We start from the raw sequence: 22479 nt of genomic DNA, 5'->3' as shown, positions 1-22479 counted from the left end.
CCCATCAGTTATAAGGTCGACAGGGCACCCCTGAGTGTTCCAATCACAAGCAGACACACACACGGTAGTAAGCCTCATGGAAAAACAACATACAGCCTCAGACTGCACACACACTCTTCATGGAGCTAACAGGTTCTTAAGGTTACAAGACAAACCATCAAACTATTAGGTTTAATGTATAAAAAATAGACATTACTTGGTTACAAAAATGATTAACAAGAGACATACATAAATGGCAAACAATTGTGAAATACACTGCGTGCAGAATTATTAGGCAAATGAGTATTTTGACTACATCATCCTCTTTATGCATGTTGTCTTACTCCAAGCTGTATAGGCTCGAAAGCCTACTACCAATTAAGCATATTAGGTGATGTGCATCTCTGTAATGAGAAGGGGTGTGGTCTAATGACATCAACACCCTATATTAGGTGTGCATAATTATTAGGCAACTTCCTTTCCTTTGGCAAAATGGGTCAAAAGAAGGACTTGAAAGGCTCAGAAAAGTCAAAAATAGTGAGATATCTTGCAGAGGGATGCAGCACTCTTAAAATTGCAAAGCTTCTGAAGCGTGATCATCAAACAATCAAGCGTTTCATTCAAAATAGTCAACAGGGTCGCAAAAAGCGTGTGGAAAAACCAAGGCGCAAAATAACTGCCCATGAACTGAGAAAAGTCAAGCGTGCAGCTGCCAAGATGCCACTTGCCACCAGTTTGGCCATATTTCAGAGCTGCAACATCACTGGAGTGCCCAAAAGCACAAGGTGTGCAATACTCAGAGACATGGCCAAGGTAAGAAAGGCTGAAAGACGACCACCACTGAACAAGACACACAAGCTGAAACGTCAAGACTGATTTTTCTAAGGTTTTATGGACTGATGAAATGAGAGTGAGTCTTGATGGGCCAGATGGATGGGCCCGTGGCTGGATTGGTAAAGGGCAGAGAGCTCCAGTCTGACTCAGACGCCAGCAAGGTGGAGGTGGAGTACTGGTTTGAGCTGGTATCATCAAAGATGAGCTTGTGGGGCCTTTTCGGGTTGAGGATGGAGTCAAGCTCAACTCCCAGTCCTACTGCCAGTTTCTGGAAGACACCTTCTTCAAGCAGTGGTACAGGAAGAACTCTGCATCCTTCAAGAAAAACATGATTTTCATGCAGGACAATGCTCCATCACACGCGTCCAAGTACTCCACAGCGTGGCTGGCAAGAAAGGGTATAAAAGAAGAAAATCTAATGACATGGCCTCCTTGTTCACCTGATCTGAACCCCATTGAGAACCTGTGGTCCATCATCAAATGTGAGATTTACAAGGAGGGAAAACAGTACACCTCTCTGAACAGTGTCTGGGAGGATGTGGTTGCTGCTGCACGCAATGTTGATGGTGAACAGATCAAAACACTGACAGAATCCATGGATGGCTGGCTTTTGAGTGTCCTTGCAAAGAAAGGTGGCTATATTGGTCACTGATTTGTTTTTGTTTTGTTTTTGAATGTCAGAAATGTATATTTGTGAATGTTGAGATGTTATATTGGTTTCACTGGTAAAAATAAATAATTGAAATAGGTATATATTTGTTTTTTGTTAAGTTGCCTAATAATTATGCACAGTAATAGTCACCTGCACACACAGATATCCCCCTAAAATAGCTAAAACTAAAAACAAACTAAAAACTACTTCCAAAAATATTCAGCTTTGATATTAATGAGTTTTTTGGGTTCATTGAGAACATGGTTTTTGTTCAATAATAAAATTAATCCTCAAAAATACAACTTGCCTAATAATTCTGCACTCCCTGTAAAAAGGAGAAAACAAAGAATGTTCTAATACTTAACATTTGTTTGGTAAAAGTCCTTTCCTCCTAGGAGATTTGGGCAGAGTAATGGTGCACAAACTAATTTGATTGGATCTCCCACTTTGTGACACCCAAATATCCAGGGATTGCATGTTTATGCCTTTTCTTCCAGGGGCAGGCCTGAGGGGGATTCTCACTTCCACCTCTGACTCAGCCCCTCTGGTCCAAGCTTCATTACCCATGCAGCCGGCCCACTGGCCATCTAGGAAACATGTAAGAAAATATCAAAAAGATAGTTTCCCAGTTGCCCTGGTGAAGATACAGACCCCAGACCTTCTTCATAATTCATATCTCATCGTTCCGAGTCCTAGCATATCAAACGAGACACGTCCAGGACGACCGGAAGATGAGATCCGTATTTTAAGAAAATGAAGGCGAGTTGATACGCCATGTCTGGTGTCCATGCGATGCCCCCATCATACCAGATATGATGAGCTGAGTTTTGGAGACGTCAGCCCCATCCTGAACAAGTTACAGTATGAAGAATTACAGGCCCATCCTGGTTAGCATCTCTGTGCTAACTAACCCCACGGGGAACAGTTTGCTGTTTTCACAGGTATGAGGCAGACATCTCGGCACTATATGCATCCTTCAACCAATTCATCAATGGCTGCTGGCCTGGCAATACAAATACATAAATACATACTGTATATGAATGTGAATCACACTGGACTATGTTACACTACGACATATACCCATAAAACATATAATATGACAGAAAATATTATAACTTGGAATAAGGCGGTCCTTTTTCCTGACAATGACCCTGGAGATAATCACTGGGTCTCGGTGGAGTTTTGGACAAAGTGTTCACCATTAGTTCGATGGAAAGCATTTAGTATTGGGAAAGGTTGACAGTTATTGCAATAGCTATTATATGCAGGTTTGGAGATCTAGATACTTTTTTGGATAAAAGGTGTTTTTCCTATTGTTTTTACCAATTAAACAGTGAACCCAGTCCTGCACTGTTAAAAATACAACTTATGATGTCACTTAAACACTTGCAAACAGTATGTTAATTGCATACCGGGTGTGAATAGCCTGCACAGTGTATACAAGGTCTGTCATTGCGGGTTTGTTTGCCATCATCCCTCTCTCTATTCTTCTGCCTTTCACATGCAGCCTTCATTAACTGCTTTTTTCCCTCCCTTGAACTTTTAAGCCGAAGTTCCAGGCTCGAATAAACTATTCCTAATTATACTAAAAAGCTAAAAAAAAATCCTAAAGCGCTATACCCCATTCATTCCCAACGCTTGCAGAGAGTCCTGCGACTCGAGGAATTTCATTAAACCAATTATCTTGATTGGATTGTATCATCAATTGCTTACTTTAATTGGGTCCCGCTCCTAATGAATAGTATGATGCACTGCCAGAAATGAGTAGACTTGTGTCACAAAAATGTGACACCACCGCTAAAATATGCCTGATTCTCATCCATATCAATGCCAGGGACTGGTCTCTTAGGATTGGTAATCTCTTCTAATAGACAGAATACTGGACAGTAAATGGAAGATTTAAAAGATGAAAAAAAAAAACAATTTAATCTGAGATTAGAAAAATTGTATATTACAAAAAACAGCGCCACCAATAGGCTGTGTCTGGTATTGCAGCTCAGCCCCATTCAATTTAAAGGGAATATAGACATAACTCCTGGACTGGGGTGGTGCTGTTTCTGGAAAAAGAGCTGACCATTTTTTTTTTCTAATTCCAGACAATCCCTGTAATAATGGCTGCTAAATGTCCCCATAAATTGCTGATCAGGGTGATGAAAAATAAGACACTACATGTACTACAGATGGTTTCCCTTACAGAGGTGGTGCTAAGAAATAGGACACTACATATACTACTGAACTGCCAGATCTTCAGAGATTATCGGATCCTCATCTGGCCTTGTTTAGACATGGGTTGTCCCTTTAACCCCTAACCCAACATGCCCCAACCTTATGCTGTGGGGAGTGGGGTATGTAAACAGGTCCTGCATCTGCTCCATCAGCAGTTGGTGCCGACTGTAGACTCTGATCCTGGCCGATAAACCCTTAGATTCTTTGGCCAACAGTGGCTGCAGCACCTAAATGCAGGGGTGCACCTAGCCTTTCTGCTGCCTGAGGCGAAAACTGATACGGCGTCCCCCCTCCCAAAGTCTTTTTTCATAACCTAATCCCTTTGCCACAATGAAAGCACTCATTGCCAATGGCCCTTCCACTGCCGACTTCTTGCCCCTACCTGGTGCTCACCTGGCCTCATTGGTGGTGCACCCCTGCCTAAATGGTTTTACAGATGGAGAGGGCACTTCTGCAAAATACTTTGAAATACTTTCAGGAGTATTGCAATGTTCTATAGAAGCAATCATAGGATTACAAATTTAAGCCTTACATCTGCTGGAATTAGAGACGGAGCTTGTTAAGAGCATGTATGGCCTACAATCCTCCTTATGCCGATTAAGGCGCTCTCTCCCAAGGAGAGATAGTACACCCCAAGCGCCATAAAGGAAATAAAAAAAAAATGTTTACTGAAGAAAAATTAAGATTTATGATTTTTTTTCCTCCAAAAGAAATGTTTTATGGTAAACTTTAAAAAATAAATAATAATCATAATAATACTAATAAATATCTGGTATTGCCGCAATCATGAAATGTATATGTTTTTTATACGACACAGTAGAAAAAAATCTGAAAAAAAAATTGACAAACAGTTTTTTTTCAAATCCCTTCCTACCAAAAAAAAACATGATTAGTTAATCATTAAGTTCTATATAGGTCAAGAAGCCAAGACACCTTTTATTTATCCCAACTTTTAATTGCATAGACGTATATGGCTATATCATTCTCTAGACAGTGGAGAAGGAAATTGTAGGCGCATTACATACCATATGTATCACAGGGGCTATATGCATGGGGCTGTTTTCTATGTAGGGGAGGGAGATAACTGCAGTGCATCCTGTGAGATGCAGGTGCTTGATGAGCTCCTGCTTGCCCACAGAAAGGGAAGAAAGTCTTCAATATAGGTGAGTTTAAAATAAAAAGTTTCACATTTGTGGGATTATCCTTTTAAAGGGGTTATCCCATGACTAATGTAAAAAATCAGACATTATAGTACATGACAATCTCTTTCTAACAAAGCTAGAACCAGCCCTGTACCTCACATGGATCCAGAGATCTCCCCATTCATTGATCTGCTAGATTTAAATCAAGCTGACAGCTCAGGGGAGTGTCTTTTCTGCTGCAGCTAAGGGGGCGTGTCCATGATCTCCCTATCACAGCTCAGGGGGCGTGTCCATGCTCTCCCTATCACAGCTCAGGAGGAGTGTCCATGCTCTCCCTCTCACAGCTCAAGAGGCAGTTGAAGGATGAAACTGAGCATGTGCGGCCATCTCAGTGAGCAGGTCAAAGAAATAAGAAAGAACAAACAGCAGGTGGCACTGTACAGATACATTTTATTGAATAACTCAGTATACAGATCCAGGGGCTGGTTTGAAAATTGTAGAATATTTTTCGTGGGACAACCCATTTAAGTAGACTTTCCCATGTGTCTATAGCCACATCCTGTATAGGCTACGTGGCATTCTAATGCTTATCCGCTCGATTCTCCCCATGAAACAAGTCAGTCATCTGTGACATACAGTTTATCCAAGGCAAACATAACGCTCTCCGCTTGGTGTGAGAAACAAAGTTGTTGGAAAATAAGAGCATGTCCATCTTTGCTGGTCGTTTTCTCCTCATTAATCAAACCTTTCAGCGGGGCATAGAGGTTCAATAAGGCGACACTTCAGTGACTATGTACATATGGTCCTATTGTAGGCATGGTCCTATTGTAGGCTTTGATTGTTGATGAGGGATTACAACTCTCAGCAAGCATAAAATAATAGATATTTACTCCCTCAATGTTTAAAGGGATTGTTTTTGTTTTCAACAAGAGTTTTAACTAGAAGTATCATTTTTTTAAAGAATTTAGATCTTATTTCTTTATTCTCCAAAATTATCAGGATGAGGAGAATACCGTAGGTTACTATAGGATTTTATAGGGATCTATTAGAGATCTATTAGAAATTCAATAGAGCCACGTTATTATGGTCATAATACAGTCCTTAGAATGGTGCCATATTATGACCAGATGAAGCCACCCTATGAATGCATGCACACTAGTGTTGGGCAAAGGGATAATTTTGGACTACTGACATTTATAATAATGGCGTCTTCTAGCGTTCCAATTGGATCAATTCAGGCAATGTGATCCACTCCTGGCTTTGGCCAAAAAGAAGGAGAACTGTTTTGTCAGAATCCAAATATCCTGAGTAATCCAGACCTTAGTCCAACTGACTGTACCAGTCAGAAATTAACAAGGGTTCTCCTCCAAGATGACTATTGTTTCCATAGGCAGCACAAATCTTTATGACAAGGCGTTTAATGTTGGTTTCATGGTCAAAGAGCCATACAGCATAAATCCTTATGAACCCGAGTCAATTAAAATAGGAAAAAACAGAACTTCCAGTGAAGTTCAGGTGAACCACAAAAGAATCCAGACTTGGATATGAAAATGACAAGTAGCCAAGAGAAGCCAAGAGCATGTTCTGAACAATCACTTCATAGAGTTCTAGAGCCTGATAAAGGACAGCAGACTGTCTTAAAGAAGCGCTCCATGTGTTTTTATTTTATTTTACATACAGTTGCAAGAAAAAGTATGTGAACCCTTTGGAATGATATGGATTTCTGCACAAATTGGTCATAAAATGTGATCTGATCTTCATCTAAGTCACAACAATAGACAATCACAGTCTGCTTAAACTAATAACACACAAAGAATTAAATGTTACCATGTTTTTATTGAACACACTATGTAAACATTCACAGTGCAGGTGGAAATAGTATGTCAAACCCTAGACTAATGACATCTCCAAGAGCTAATTGGAGTGAGGTGTCAGCCAACTGGAGTCCAATCAATGAGAGGAGATTGGAGGTGTTGGTTACAGCTGCCTTGCCCTCTAAAAACACACACACCAGTTCTGGGTTTGCTTTTCACAAGAAGCATTGCCTGATGTGAATGATGCCTCTCACAAAAGAGCTCTCAGAAGACCTACGATTAAGAATTGTTGACTTGCATAAAGCTGGAAAGGGTTATAAAAGTATATCCAAAAGCCTTGCTGTTCATCAGTCCACGGTAAGACAAATTGTCTATAAATGGAGAAAGTTCAGCACTGCTGCTACTCTCCCTAGGAGTGCCGTCCTGTAAAGATGACTGCAAGAATGGATTTCATGGGAGGATACCACAGAGAAAGCCACTGCTGTCCAAAAAAAACATTGCTGCACTTTTACAGTTTGCACAAGAGCACCTGGATGTTCCACAGCAGTACTGGCAAAATATTCTGTGGACAGATGAAACCAAAGTTGAGTTGTTTGGAAGAAACACATAACACTATGTGTGGAGAAAAAGAGGCACAGCACACCAACATCAAAACCTCATCCCAACTGTGAAGGGGGCATCATGGTTTGGGGCTGCTTGGCTGCATCAGGGCCCGGACGGATTGCTATCATCGAAGGAAATATGAATTCCCAAGTTTATCAAGACATTTTGCAGGAGAACTTAAGGCCATCTGTCTACTAGCTGAAGCTCAACAGAAGATGAGTGTTCTAACAGGACCACGACACAAAGCATAGAAGTAAATCAACAACAGAATGGCTTAAACAGAAGAAAATACGCCTTCTGGAGTGGCCCAGTCAGAGTCTTGACCTCAACCCGATTGAGATGCTGTGGCATGACCTCAAGAAAGCGATTCACACCAGACATCCCAAGAATATTGCTGACCTGAAACAGTTCTGTAAAGAGGAATAGTCAAGAATTACTCCTCCTGACCATTGTGCACGTCTGATCTGCAACTACAGGAAACGTTTGGTTGAAGTTATTGCTGCCAAAGGAGGTTCAACCAGTTATTAAATCCAAGGGTTCACATACTTTTTACACCTGCACTGTGAATGTTTACATGGTGTGTTCAATAAAAACATGGTAACATTTAATTATTTGTGTGTAAGTTTAAGCAGACTGTGATTGTCTATTGTTGTGACTTAGATGAAGATGAGATCACATTTTATGACCAATTTGTGAAGAAATTCATATAATTCCAAAGGGTTCACATACTTTTTCTTGCAACTGTATATTGCTAACTTACCACTATTATTTAAAGCAATTGTCACGAGGGTATCAAGAGCCACGTCTGACTCCGTTATACCCGGGGTCAGGAAGTCGCAGCGGGTGGCTGCGCGCTCTATATCTAAAGATCACGTTGTTTCCTAGTGATTGTTTTCTGTGTTTGCCTTGCTATCCTTTTTGTCTCTCTCAGGGATCCGTAGCTTCTCCTCCTCAGCTGTTTCTTGTCTGCCACTCCCTACCTCCTTATATTCTCCCCTCACACTTCTCTAGTTGCCAGTTATAGAGCTTCCTGCCTGGACATCTATACTGACCCACTGGAGTGGTTAATCCTGGTTGTCGTTCCTGAGTGCTACCCTCCGGATCCCTGTTGGGCTTATTGTTGTCTCCTGTTCTCGCCCACCTGGGAATATATGTTGAGTCTGTGTTGTCTGTCCTCCCCTTGGTGTTTTCCCTTAGAGTTAGTGGTGCGGACTAGTGTTCCCATCGCCCTGTTCACTACCTAGGGCTCAGCTCAGGGAAAGCCAGGGCTTTAGGCACGTGATCGGCGTACGGGTGAGGAACCCGTCTAGGGACGTCAGGGCAGCCAGGTGCCAGCCGCCAGGTGAGTCAGGGGTCACCATCTTCCCTCTCACTTGGGCAGGGCCTTCCTCGTTCCCTCCCTCTGTGTCACGTATGTGATAGCCACGCCGACCGTGATATTATAACTGGCCCTTACTTTTTGAGAAAAAATAAAAAATAAAAAATTTATATAATTTTTTGTTTGTTGTTTTTTTTTTTTCTCTCTCTACTTAGAATCCAATATGGATCCTATTGATGCCTTGGCAGAACAGCTTCAAAGCCTGTCTTTGGAGGTGGCAGGATTGAAGGCGTCTGTTCTCCAACAACAGCAGCAAATGCAGCAGACCGCACCCCCAGCGGTTGCTATGGGTAACCAGGTTGTCACTGAACCCAAGGTTGCTCTTCCCGACAGATTTTCTGGGGGAAGGGACAAATTTGCGACGTTCCGTGAGGCCTGCAAATTATATTTTAAGTTGCGCCCTTACTCCTCAGGTCATGAAGAACAGCGGGTAGGGATTGTCATTTCCCTGCTTCAGGGGGATCCGCAATCCTGGGCGTTCTCGTTACCCCCTGGTTCTCAGGCTCTTCGGTCAGTGGAGGGATTTTTTGGGGCTTTGGGTCTCATATATGATGACCCTGACCGAGTCGCCCTGGCTGAGTCGAAGTTACGGAGACTCCTACAGAGAGATCGGTCAGCAGAGGAATATTGCTCAGAGTTCCGTAGGTGGGCTACGGATACTCAGTGGAACGACCCGGCTCTCAGGAGTCAGTTCTGCTCTGGGTTATCTGAAAGGGTTAAGGATGCACTGGCGCTGTATGAGACCCCCCTTTCCCTTGATGCTGTTATGTCCCTCTCTATCAGAATAGATAGACGTCTTAGGGAGAGATCGAAAATTCCGGAGCAATTGGTTACCTCTCCCAAGCAACAGTCAGCCTGTACTGACTTAGATGAGCCTATGCAGCTAGGCGGAACTTCTCGTCAGGTCCGTCCTCCCGAGATTCGCCGTAGGGGGGGGGCTTGTTTTTTCTGTGGGGGGAGGGGTCATTTCATTAATGTCTGTCCCTCCTTTCTCAAAAACAAAAGACCGTCGGAAAACTACTAACCCCGGGCTGTGCGGAGGATGTCAGCCGGGGGGTATACGTTTCCTCCATACGAACATCTCAATTTGTGTTACCAGCGGTCATTGTTTTTGGTGTTAAGACGGAGTCTATTTCTGTTTTTCTAGACAGTGGAGCAGGGGTAAACTTGATTGATGCCCATTTTGCCCGCACTATGGGTTTGTCTCTCTGTACGCTGCAGAGACCTATTCCCGTATTCGCTATAGATTCTGCTCCTCTGTCTCAGAGAAACCTCACCCACATTGTTCGTAATTTACACCTTCGGGTAGGGGACCACCATAATGAGTGTCTTTCATGTTACGTTCTGCAGGGCCTTCCCTCTCCGGTGGTATTGGGTCTTCCCTGGTTGGTAGCGCACAATCCAGTGGTGGATTGGCAGGCCAGGGAGATATTGGAGTGGAGTGAGCATTGCAGAGAGAATTGCTTAAATAACAATTGCTTAATCGCCTCCATAGCTTCCCTACCTACATTTATTTCGGACTTTGAGGACGTTTTTTCTGAAAAGGGTTGTCAGAAACTACCACCTCATCGTCCTTATGATTGCCCGGTTAACCTGATTCCCGGGGCAAAATTACCCAAGTCCAGGTTGTATAATCTTTCGGGTCCCGAGAGACAAGCCATGAAAGATTATATCTCCGAGAGTCTGGCTAAGGGACACATCAGACCCTCTTCTTCACCCGTGGCTGCAGGGTTTTTCTTTGTTAAAAAGAAAGATGGGGGCCTGCGTCCTTGCTTAGATTTCCGTGAGTTAAACCAGATAACCATCCGTGACCCATACCCTCTTCCTCTCATTCCTGACCTTTTTAATCAGATTGCGGGTGCTAAGTGGTTCTCCAAACTTGATCTTAGGGGGCCTACAATCTGATTCGTATCAGGGAAGGGGATGAGTGGAAGACAGCTTTTAACACCCCTGAGGGGCATTATGAAAATCTAGTTATGCCTTTCGGTCTGACCAATGCCCCTGCTGTCTTCCAACATTTCGTTAATGATATTTTTAGTCATCTCATCGGCAGGTTTGTAGTCATATACCTAGATGATATCTTAATTTATTCGGCTGATCTGAAAACACATGAGGTGCATGTCAGGCAAGTACTGCAGGTCCTACGGACGAATAAATTATATGCGAAAATTGAAAAATGTGTCTTCGCTGTTCAGGAATTACAGTTCCTGGGATATCTATTATCTGCTTCAGGTTTCCGCATGGATCCTGGGAAGGTCCAGGCAATTTTAGATTGGGATCTTCCTGAGAACCTTAAAGCCCTACAACGGTTTTTGGGTTTCGCTAATTTCTATAGAAAGTTCATTAAAAATTATTCAGTGATCGTTAAACCCCTTACCGACATGACTAGGAAGGGGACGGATTTTTCCAAATGGTCTGACGCCGCTAAAGATGCATTTTCCTCTCTAAAGGAGAGGTTTACCTCGGCACCTGTTCTAATTCAACCTGATGTCTCCCAGCCTTTTATTGTCGAGGTAGATGCGTCAGAGGTGGGAGTGGGAGCTGTATTGTCTCAGGGTCCGTCTCCTGGCAAATGGCGTCCTTGCGCTTTCTTTTCCAAAAAATTATCTTCTGCGGAGAAGAATTATGATATTGGAAATAGGGAACTGTTGGCGATTAAACTGGCGCTTGAAGAGTGGCGTCACTTCTTAGAGGGAGCAATCCACCCCGTCACGGTGATTACGGATCACAAGAACCTTCTGTACCTAGAATCGGCTAAGCGTCTCACCCCTAGACAAGCTAGGTGGTCGCTATTCTTTACCAGATTTAACTTTGTAATCACCTATCGTCCTGGGGCAAAAAATACCAAGGCAGACGCATTATCTCGTAGTTTCCCTGGAGGGGGTAATGTTTGTGATCCGGTACCTATTTTACAAAGAGGAGTGGTTGTCTCTGCTGTACACTCTGTTCTAGAGGGAAAGGTGTTAGAGGCTCAGGGGGACGCCCCGGCCTCTTGCCCCTCAGAGAAATTGTTTGTACCGTTAAACCTGCGTCTTGAATTATTAAAAGAACATCATAATTCGGCACTTGCTGGGCACCCGGGTAGTAAAGCAACCTTGGAGCTTTTATCTCGTCGTTTTTGGTGGCCAAGGTTGCGTCAGGATGTAATGGATTTCGTGTCTACTTGTTCTACTTGTGCACGCGCGAAAGTCTCTCATACACGTCCAGCAGGGTCTTTATTGCCACTTTTCATCCCCAATAGGCCATGGACACATCTGTCAATGGATTTCATCACTGACTTACCGTTGTCGGCGGGTAAAACAGTTATCTTGGTAGTAGTAGACAGGTTTAGCAAAATGGTACACTTTATTGCGCTACCCGCACTTCCTAATGCTAAAACTCTCGCTCAGGTGTTTATCAGTGAAATCGTGAAGCTTCACGGGGTCCCTTCCGATGTGGTTTCGGATCGGGGAACCCAGTTTATTTCTAAGTTTTGGAAAGCTTTTTGTTCCCGTTTGGGGGTTCACTTGTCCTTTTCCTCAGCTTTCCATCCTCAGTCGAATGGACAGACTGAGCGTACCAACCAAAACCTAGAAACATATTTAAGGTGTTTTGTGTCTGAAAACCAAGAGTTGTGGTCATCATATTTACCGTTAGCTGAGTTTGCCATAAATAATCATTATCAGGAGTCCACTGGCAAGTCACCATTCCTTGGTGCATACGGTTTTCATCCCCAATTTTGTACTTTCAAAGAGGGGGGGTCTTCTGGGGTTCCCGAAGAGGAAAGGTTTTCTTCATCTCTTTCATCGGTATGGCAGAAGGTGCAAGTTAACTTGAAAAAGATGAGTGGTAAATATAAATGCATGGCCGATAAGAAACGGTCGCCAGGTCCGGACCTAGGAGTGAATGACTATGTGTGGTTGTCTACTAGGAATATTAAGTTGAAGGTTCCTTCTTGGAAACTGGGTCCTAGGTTCATTGGTCCCTATAAAATAGTAGCCGTCATTAACCCTGTGGCTTTTCGCCTGGAGCTACCTCAGACTTTTAAGATCCATAACGTCTTCCATAAATCGTTACTCAAGAAGTATGTTCCACCTCTAGAACCATCGCCGCTGCCACCTCCTCCTGTCATTGTGGCTGGTAATCTGGAGTTTCAAATAGCCAGAATTGTTGATTCTCGTCGGGTCCGCCGCTCTCTTCAGTATCTGGTGCATTGGAGGGGTTACGGTCCCGAGGAAAGAATGTGGGTTCCAGCGTCAGAGGTAAACGCCAACAGGTTAATTCAGACTTTCCATGCCTCTCATCCGGAGAGACCTGGTCCTGAGTGTCCGGAGGCCCCTCGTGAAAGGGGGGGTACTGTCACGAGGGTATCAAGAGCCACGTCTGACTCCGTTATACCCGGGGTCAGGAAGTCGCAGCGGGTGGCTGCGCGCTCTATATCTAAAGATCACGTTGTTTCCTAGTGATTGTTTTCTGTGTTTGCCTTGCTATCCTTTTTGTCTCTCTCAGGGATCCGTAGCTTCTCCTCCTCAGCTGTTTCTTGTCTGCCACTCCCTACCTCCTTATATTCTCCCCTCACACTTCTCTAGTTGCCAGTTATAGAGCTTCCTGCCTGGACATCTATACTGACCCACTGGAGTGGTTAATCCTGGTTGTCGTTCCTGAGTGCTACCCTCCGGATCCCTGTTGGGCTTATTGTTGTCTCCTGTTCTCGCCCACCTGGGAATATATGTTGAGTCTGTGTTGTCTGTCCTCCCCTTGGTGTTTTCCCTTAGAGTTAGTGGTGCGGACTAGTGTTCCCATCGCCCTGTTCACTACCTAGGGCTCAGCTCAGGGAAAGCCAGGGCTTTAGGCACGTGATCGGCGTACGGGTGAGGAACCCGTCTAGGGACGTCAGGGCAGCCAGGTGCCAGCCGCCAGGTGAGTCAGGGGTCACCATCTTCCCTCTCACTTGGGCAGGGCCTTCCTCGTTCCCTCCCTCTGTGTCACGTATGTGATAGCCACGCCGACCGTGATAGCAATGTAATTTGTTACCAGAACCCAGTTAAATCCATATATTTTGAACCTTTTCATTATGGGAACCTGGTCATGTGACCTTAAGTTTGACCACCAGCCTAGAGCTTACTGTAATGTGTAAACAGTAGATTGGTCTCTCCTGTGTGGCTGACTTCCTGAGAACTACAGGATGAAGATTAAATACCTCCTGGCAGCTCTCAGACTCCTTCTCTCCCCACCCTCTATGTTTTTCTGTATATCCCTGTATTCTTCTGAAGATAAAATATCTCCCCTATCTAAAGGACCAGAAGTGCAGATATATAGTAGGTGAGTGTACAGTGATTATCTGTAGTTATATATGCAGGGGGCCGGTCCCGCGCCCGGGGTCTCTCCTACAGGTGTTATGAGAGTTTTTGTCATGGCGCCAGTTGCATTTCGACAACGAGAGACTAAGTCCCCCTATGTAGAAGGTGATGGTGAAACCCAGGTGTAGGAATGCCACAGTGGTGTAAGGGTTGCCTGTAGTGTCCCCTTAGGTGCGGCTTTGCACTTGTCACAGTGATCCTACCTGGATATCCTGGAACCCCAAGCGTGGTAGTCCGAAGCAGTGATAATAGGGTTGAGGGATTTGAAGAATTATTGGAGTCCAGACTTGTATTGAAGTAGTTAACAGCTTTACTTTAATAAACTTGCATCAGAGGAACAATCTTCCAAACTTTATCTTGGTTATCAGCAGGTTTTGGCTTAACTTTTGGCAGGCAAACACAATCAGCTCTGCTACATCTGTACTCTCTCAGCTCTGCTATGTGGCTGGATTAAATAGGAACTTTTCTTTTTCTGCTGTAGGCTGCAACTTAACTTTCTGTAGTCTGACTCTGTCTCTTTATCTTTATCCAGGGAACTACTCTTCCTGGCTTGTGAGACTTGTAGCTTGGGCCTCTGGGTCCCACAGAACTGTAAGTGTTCTGCAGACTTAGGCAGGGCTCTCCCACAAGGGACGAGCTCCCTGCAGCATGACCTCTCCCAAGGAGGGGAAAGCTAGACTCTGCACACAATCTTTCCCCAAGGAGGGGAAGGTTAGACTGACCTTTACTAACTAAAACTCCTCCCTCTCTAAAGAGGGCTGGAATGGACAAAAAGGTTCCATTCCAGAGAAACTAGCTCTGCCAATATTACCGCCATCTGCTGGTGAACCAGGCACATTGCATATAATACAACAGTTACATTGAAATGAATACACATTTTGCAGGATATAGACATAAATGCATCAGAGGACATTAGATCAACCATAAGAGATAGTGATGGGGCAAAAAGAGTGGTAATGCCCCCCCCCCAGTGGGGCGTTACATATAAACCTCCTGACTCACACTGCATGTCTGTACTATCTGTGTGTCCTGACTCTCCAGTGTAGTCCTATGGGATGTAGCTTCACACGGGTCTCACTGCCGCATCTATGGAAGAGCTGACTGGGGAGAGAGATGACAGGGCAGAGATGACAGACAGGCTCAATCTGAATCACATAGGAGAACATGGAGACCCTGCAATCTGAGGGGGCAGCAGCTATGTGTCACTGATCTGTCATGGCTGCCCTTGCATAGGACTCAGAGCAGTGCACCGTGGGAACACGCCATCCCCTCTGCAAAGCCAGGCCGTAAGGGAAAATGTAGGATTCATTAGAAAACCAATTCTGAGGGGGAGAAGGAATCAAGATAACCCACAAATTGCACATCTAATAGTTATACACAAAGCATACACAAGAGCCTCTATCATATTCTTTAATAATGGCCAATCATGGACTATAAAGGCAAAAAAAAAATCCTGGAGTGATTTTTTAAATGTTGATTTCATCTTGGCTCCTTTTAGAGATGAGCAAATTTTTTCTGCAGAATCAAAATTCGACCCAAATTTTTACAAAAATTAGCATTCTCTAGAATCAAATACTTCGCTGATTTGTTTTGCGAGAATTGAGACAATGAGAGAGAGAGCACTAGAATGTCATCTATAGCTTTTCAGGACATTTAAAGCACTTTTAATTTAAGTCAAATCAATTAATGTCTGAATTGAATCAGACACCCGATTTGGACGAATCAGACCCAAAACGAATTTCCAGAAATTCTCTCGTTACCAGGCCTACTTTATACCCAAGTCTTGATTTTTCATGATTTATCTTAATACATTTTTGAATCAAGAAAGGCAGGGCCGGATTAAGAGCATCATGGGCCTGGTGCTGAGGATTTTGCTGGGCCTTTTTTATGGAACTTCACTCAGTGTCTTAATTACATATATATTTTATCGATACCATTAAAGTATTTTTGTTGCAACTACCCCTTCATTTGGCGTCTATCTTGGCAACATGGAGGGGGACCACGGGAGGGGGACCCTGAGGGTGGGGGGACCCTCAGGGCACTATAGTGTCAGGAAAACCGCTTTGTTTTCCTGACACTATAGTGATCATTTAACATGACTATGAAGATTACTGTTTTCTAGCTGCTGTGGACTGTGGACAACAGCAGCTAGAAACAGTAATTTTCATCGAGCTGTGTTATGATTTATGGACACAGCACTCAGCATGCTTAGCCAGTCAGATAGAAGGCTGAGAGCTGTGTCTAAATAACATAACACATTAAAGGGATTCTGTCACCAGGTTTCACCCCTGTCAGCTAAAAATATGCTGATGTTCAGGGCGTCTTCACGATTCCTAATGTGGGCTTATAAATGTCATCTGTGGGCTTATTTAGCTAAAAAACAGCTTTTACTAACTACAGCAGAAGGAGGGGGGAGGGAGGGAGAGCGAGAGGCGGCACAGAGGATTAGGAGGCGGTGCAGAAGTCCGGAAAGGCGGCGCTGGGCACGAACGGCGGCGGGTGTGGCCGGCACCTTGCATCTATTAACATCCCCTTGGGCACCTTATTTGTTTGACTGACAGGTTAGTAATAGCTGTTTTTTTAGCTAAATAAGCCCACAGATGACATTTATAAGCCCACATTAGGAATCGTGAAGACGCCCTGAACATCAGCATATGTTTAGCTGACAGGGGTGAAACCTGGTGACAGAATCCATTTAAAGAAATTACTGTTTCTAGCTGCTGTGGACTAGCAGCTAGAAACAGTAATTTCTTTAATGTGTTATGTTATTTAGACTGAGCTCTCAGCATGCTTAGCCAGTCAGTAATTTTCATAGTGCTGTTATGATTTATGGACACAGCTCTCAGCATGCTTAGTCAGCCTTCTATCTGGCTGTGCTTCTTGAGAGTCACAGTCCACAGGCTCAGAAACAGCCTGTGGACTGTGACTCTCAAGATGCAAAGCCAGATAGAAGGCTGGCTAAGCATGCTGAGAGCTGTGTCCATAAATCATAACAGCACTATGATTGCCCTCCCTTCCAACTGGATGAATTTATCTGATACCTGCCCTGCTCCAGAAGTTCCTGCTGTCTCGCGGGCTGGTGTGGCTGAGCGCTGTGGGCTGTGTGCTGGTCGAAACTGCTGAGCAGGTTGTACACAGCGCAGCGTGCAGGAGGGATAACCGCGGGCCCACTGAGGTCATATCCGGCGGGCCGGCATTACAGGAACCGCACCAGCTGCTCTGACGTCCTGCCGCCGGATATCCTGTGACGTAAATCCAGCGGCAGGACGTCAGAGCAGCTGGTGCTGTTCCTGTAATGCCGCGGCCCGCCGGATATGACCTCAGTAGTGATGGGAAGTTCGGATCTTTCAGATGAATCGGTTCATGAATCAGATCTTCGGTTCACTTGCTGAGTCACTGACTGCTGAGCTGATTCGCAAGTGAACCGAAGACTCTAGGTGCCAGTGCGCATGCGCAGATGCTATCCATTCGATTCTCTTGCTGCTGCTGACTCAGTCGGCTCTTCAGCTCTCTAATGAGTGAGTCAGGATCAGGAAGAGTGATTGATTATAGTGATAGTGAAGGGAAGCTGAGGCTGACGCCGGACAGGAGTCAGGAGATGTCACTGCGGTGTGCATTGTTGTCTGTTGTGCATTGTTACCCACAGTGACAACAGTCTGACACTGACAGTAGTACAACCAACCAAGTGAAGTGAAATGTGAATGCACGCACAGGGAAAACTATGTGCTGAATTGATAACAGTATTACAGTAACACAGTCACTGGCTGATAATAAAATAGTCCCCACAGTCCCCACTTAACGGAATCCATAAAGGAGATGTGAACCCACCCTTAGTTATATAGCTACTGAACGAGATGCCTTTAACATATATATCTCCTGAGAAGCCAATTTGATCCTAAAGGGTTAATTCAACCTGTAATCTAAACTCTGTGTCCTGTCACTTCTCTTATCTCTCTGCTCCTGTCCCTTAATCTTATCACTGCTGCAACAAAAGCAGCCTCAGTGTAACCTGTTCTAGACTCTGACAGCCTCAGTGTAACCTGTTCTAGACTCTGACTCACGGCTCTTTTAACTCAAAGAATCGAATGAGTCTCTAACTAATCGGATCTTTAGATTCTTTTAACCTGAGACTCATTCGATTCATTTCTATTCTTAGACTCCCTGTACTTACTTGTGTGACTCAGAGGACTCAGAGCTGCTAGTGCTTGCCTTGCCTCAGCTCTGATTGGTTGGTGGGCGGGGAGGGGAGGGGCTGGCAGAAGCAGCTTCCACTCTAGGATCATATTACGCTCCTCCCGAGTCCCTCCCTCAGGCTCCTCCCCGCTGCCAGCGTGAGGTGAGCGTCTCTGCATTGTCTGTGCGCTATGTGACGCTGCGCTGTGTACAACAGAGGACTTTTAGCGCGGGCCGCTCCCGACGGCCTTTTGGCTGGCGGATGGGCCTATTTTATGGTAGGGGTCTGGAGCTGCAGCTCCATCAGCCCCTACGTTAATCCGGCCCTGAAGAAAGGTCCTACAAGGTGTTGTCATCTTTTTTGTTTTGCTCTGATGAGGAGACAAACCATACAATTGTCACAACCTGCAACATTTTGTAATCAGTTAGAGTTGCAGATGTTCTATACTTGAAAAATATTCAAAAAAATTACTGATGGATCTTTAATGTTTTCCATCATTTGGCATACATTGATGGAGTTGGATAGAATATGATATCCTAGGATGCGCCATCAGTATTAGATAGGTACAGGTCCCACCTCCGGGACCCACTTCTATGTAAAGAACGGGGTCCCTGAATTGAAGCAAAGCAGCTTACTATTCATTCTCTGTTATGGGAGTTCCGAAGATAGCCGAGTGAGCACACCACGCATGCACGGCCACCTCTCCATTCAGTGCTATGGAACTACCGGAAACACCTGAGCCAGCGCTCAACTATTTTTGGAACTCCCATAGCGGTGGCCACACTTGCATGGTGCTCTCTCCTTCACATCGGGGTGGTTCTAGAGGTGGGACTTTCCCCTATCTGACATTGAAGGTACAGTGCTGCCCATAAATATTCATACCCCTGGCAAATTTTGACTTAAAGTTACTTTTATTCAACCAGCAAGTAATTTTTTGGACGGGAAATGACATAGGTGTCTCCCAAAAAATAATAAGACTATGTACAAGAGGCATTATTGTGGAAAAAAAACAACATTTTTCAACTTTTATTTACATTTGAGCAAAAAGTGTCCAGTCCAAAATTATTCATACTCTCCTCAATAATCAATAGAAAAGCCTTTATTGGCTATTACAGCAATCAAACGCTTCCTATAATTGCAGACCAGCTTTTTGCATGTCTCCACAGGTATTTTTGCCCATTCATCTTTAGCAATGAGCTCCAAATCTTTCAGGTTGGAGGGTCTTCTTGCCATCACCCTGATCTTTAGCTCCCTCCACAGATTCTCAATTGGATTCAAGTCTGGACTCTGGCTGGGCCACTCCAAAACGTTAATGTTGTTGTCTGCTAACCATTTCTTTACCACTTTTGATGTGTGTTTTGGGTCATTGTCATGCTGAAATGTCCACTGGTGCCCAAGGCCAAGTTTCTCTGCAGACTGCCTGATCTTGTCGTGGAGAATCCTCATGTATTGCTCTTTTTTCATGGTGCCGTTTACTGTGATTAGGTTCCTTGATCCATTGGCTGAAAAACCCCCCCAAAGCATTAGGTTCCCACCACCATGTTTGACAGTGGGGATGGTGTTCTTTGGGTTGAAGGCTTCTCCTTTTTTACACCAAATGAAGGAAGCATCATTGTGACCAAACAATTCAATTTTTGCTTCATCTGACCATAACACAGAAGACCAGAAGTCTTCTTCTTTGTCCAGATGAGCTTTTGCAAAGGCCAAGCAAGCTTTTGTGTGCCTTATCTGGAGAAGTGGCGTCCTCCTTGGTCTGCATCCGTGGAACCCAGCAGTGTGCAGTGTCCATTGGATTGTCTGCCTTGAGACATTGCCACCAGCAGAGCCCAGATTCACCAGGATGGCCTTGGTGGTGATCCTTGGATTCTTTTTCACCTCTCTAACTATCCTCCTGGCCAGCACAGGTGTCACTTTTGGCTTCCGACCACGTCCTGTGAGATTTTCCACAGTGTGGAACATCTTGTATTTTTTTATAATACTTTGCACTGTAGCCACTGGAACTTGAAAACATTTAGAAATGGCCTTGTAGCCCTTTCCTGACTTGTGAGCAGCCACAATGCGCAGCCGCAGGTCCTCACTGAGCTCCTTTGTCTTAGCCATGACTGTCCACAAACCAACTGCAGAGAGCTGCTGTTTTTCACCTGTTGAGTTGATTAAAACAGCTGTTCCCAATTAATCAAGGTAATTAGGATGCTTTAGAACAGCTTGGATTGGTATAGAATTTTTGGAATGGTATAGAACTTTTGATTTTCCCACAGACTGTGACAGTTTGTGAAGGGTATGAATAATTTTGGACTGGAAACTTTTTGCTCAAATGTAAATAAAAGCTGAGAAATTTTTTTTTTTTCCACAATAATGCCTCTTGTTCATCATCTTATTATCTTTTGGGAGACACCTATGTAGTTTCCCGTCAAAAAAATGACTTGCTGGTTGAATAAAAGTAACTTTAAGTCAAAATATGCCTGGGGTATGAATAATTATAGGCAGCACTGTATATCCTAGCGATATACACTCAATGTCTTATATGGTAATACCCCTTTAAATACAGAACTATCAACGAGATAATGGATCTGAGTCAATAATGTGATTCTGACCATTTATTCAAGAACAAAATAGAAAAATAAGCCTCATGTAAGTGACTGACAGCCTGGTGACTGAGTTAGCGGACACAGTAGTCCTGCCATATTTTGGTAATTAGGGGAATGAATCACAAGCAGCAAGTCCATCCACTAATAACAAACTCCCAAACCCTAAAGCGGCTTTAAAGTGAAGTTTGTATTTTCTTGTGGTGAACCACTAATGACTTTGTTTCAGATGTTTAAGAATTTGGCCCAGAGAATTATGTCGCTGGGATGGCACGGCGGCTTTTCCACAAGATCTTTGCCTCGTTGCTGTGGAAATGAAACACTTATTTATAGCACATAAGAAATAATGCATCACGCAATATGGCAGCAGGCCTTCATTTTCAACCGCATTATTATTTTGCCACGAGTAGTAAAGGTCCAAGGCTTTCATTAGATACAATCAGTCAGCGACCTTTGGCGAATGCCAAAAAAGGCATCCAGTAGCTTGAGAATGGTTTGGGGTTGGAGTTCACAATGAAGGCAATTATTAAAGCTTCATTAAAATGTTCCCCTTCCCTGTATACAATAGAGACGTAAAGAGAATGTCCAGCCTTAAACATCACTTTCTTTGTTTTATCAGAATAAGTTCAAAATCCCGTTCTGATTGATTTCTTAATATTTCTTAAGTAAGGATAAGTGAAGTATTGAAATATTGAAAAATTCCATTCAGCTGCTTTGCCAAATTTTACGAAAAAATTTACTTTGTGACGAATTTCATTGTCAGTAGCGGGTGAAATGGCAGAGAGCAGCTATTGCGCATCATTGTACCCCTCAGATGTCGTGTTCATAGCTGATCACGTCATCTGACAGTAATACTATAGCTTAAAATAAAATAAAAAATGTATACTTACCTCATTTGATAGCGAAGAGCTGGCTGCTGCTATCTTGATTGATAGCAAAATCTCGCCCGGCCCGTGATCACGTCCGCCGGCGTGGAGAAGTCATACGCCACGTCGGGCGCCGTGGTGAAGTCATACGTCACCGCGCACGGGATTTCGTGCAAGATCTTTGATCAAGAAGAAGGCAGCTGGCTCTTTGAGCTCTTACGGAGGAGATAAGTATTACTTTTTTTATTTTTTGCCGCCATTCAGGGAAAATCAATTCGCTACCGCGAAGCACAAGGAAATTCAACTTCGCGGTGAATTGAATTTTCCCTGAAATTCGCTCGACACTAATTTAATTGTTTTTCTGATTACGGGTTTTGAAAGATAACATGCTGGCTACCAGTGACCATCACTAGAGGGAGCTCAGGAGCTTACTGCATACTATTAGTACATTGAACTCAATAATAAACAGGGTATGCAGCCAGTAAGTTCCCTCTATTAGTGGCTGCAGGTATCCAGCATGACATCTTTTTAATCTCCAAAATATGGAAAAAAGTATTCGGACATTTAGGCTACATTCACAAGAACATGAAGAATTGCCGCGTGATGACCTTTTAAGTAATGGCCATCACACAGCTATTTTTAGATTCAATTGAAGTCTATGGGGCTATTCACATGGCCACTATAAGGAGCATTAACTATACTGGGGCCACTAAAAGAAGAATTAACCATACTAAGGGCCACTGAGAGAAGAATTAACTATACCATAGTCATTAAAGAGGTTCTCCAGGAATTAAAAAAAATAATAATACTTAAATATTATTTTATAATAAATATATTCACAAATACCTTTCATTAGTTATTATGGCTTGTTTTGTCTAGGGAGTAAT

Source organism: Bufo bufo, chromosome 2, assembly GCF_905171765.1.
Source record: "Bufo bufo chromosome 2, aBufBuf1.1, whole genome shotgun sequence".
NCBI lineage: Eukaryota > Metazoa > Chordata > Amphibia > Anura > Bufonidae > Bufo > Bufo bufo.
This window is presented reverse-complemented; position numbering follows the sequence as displayed.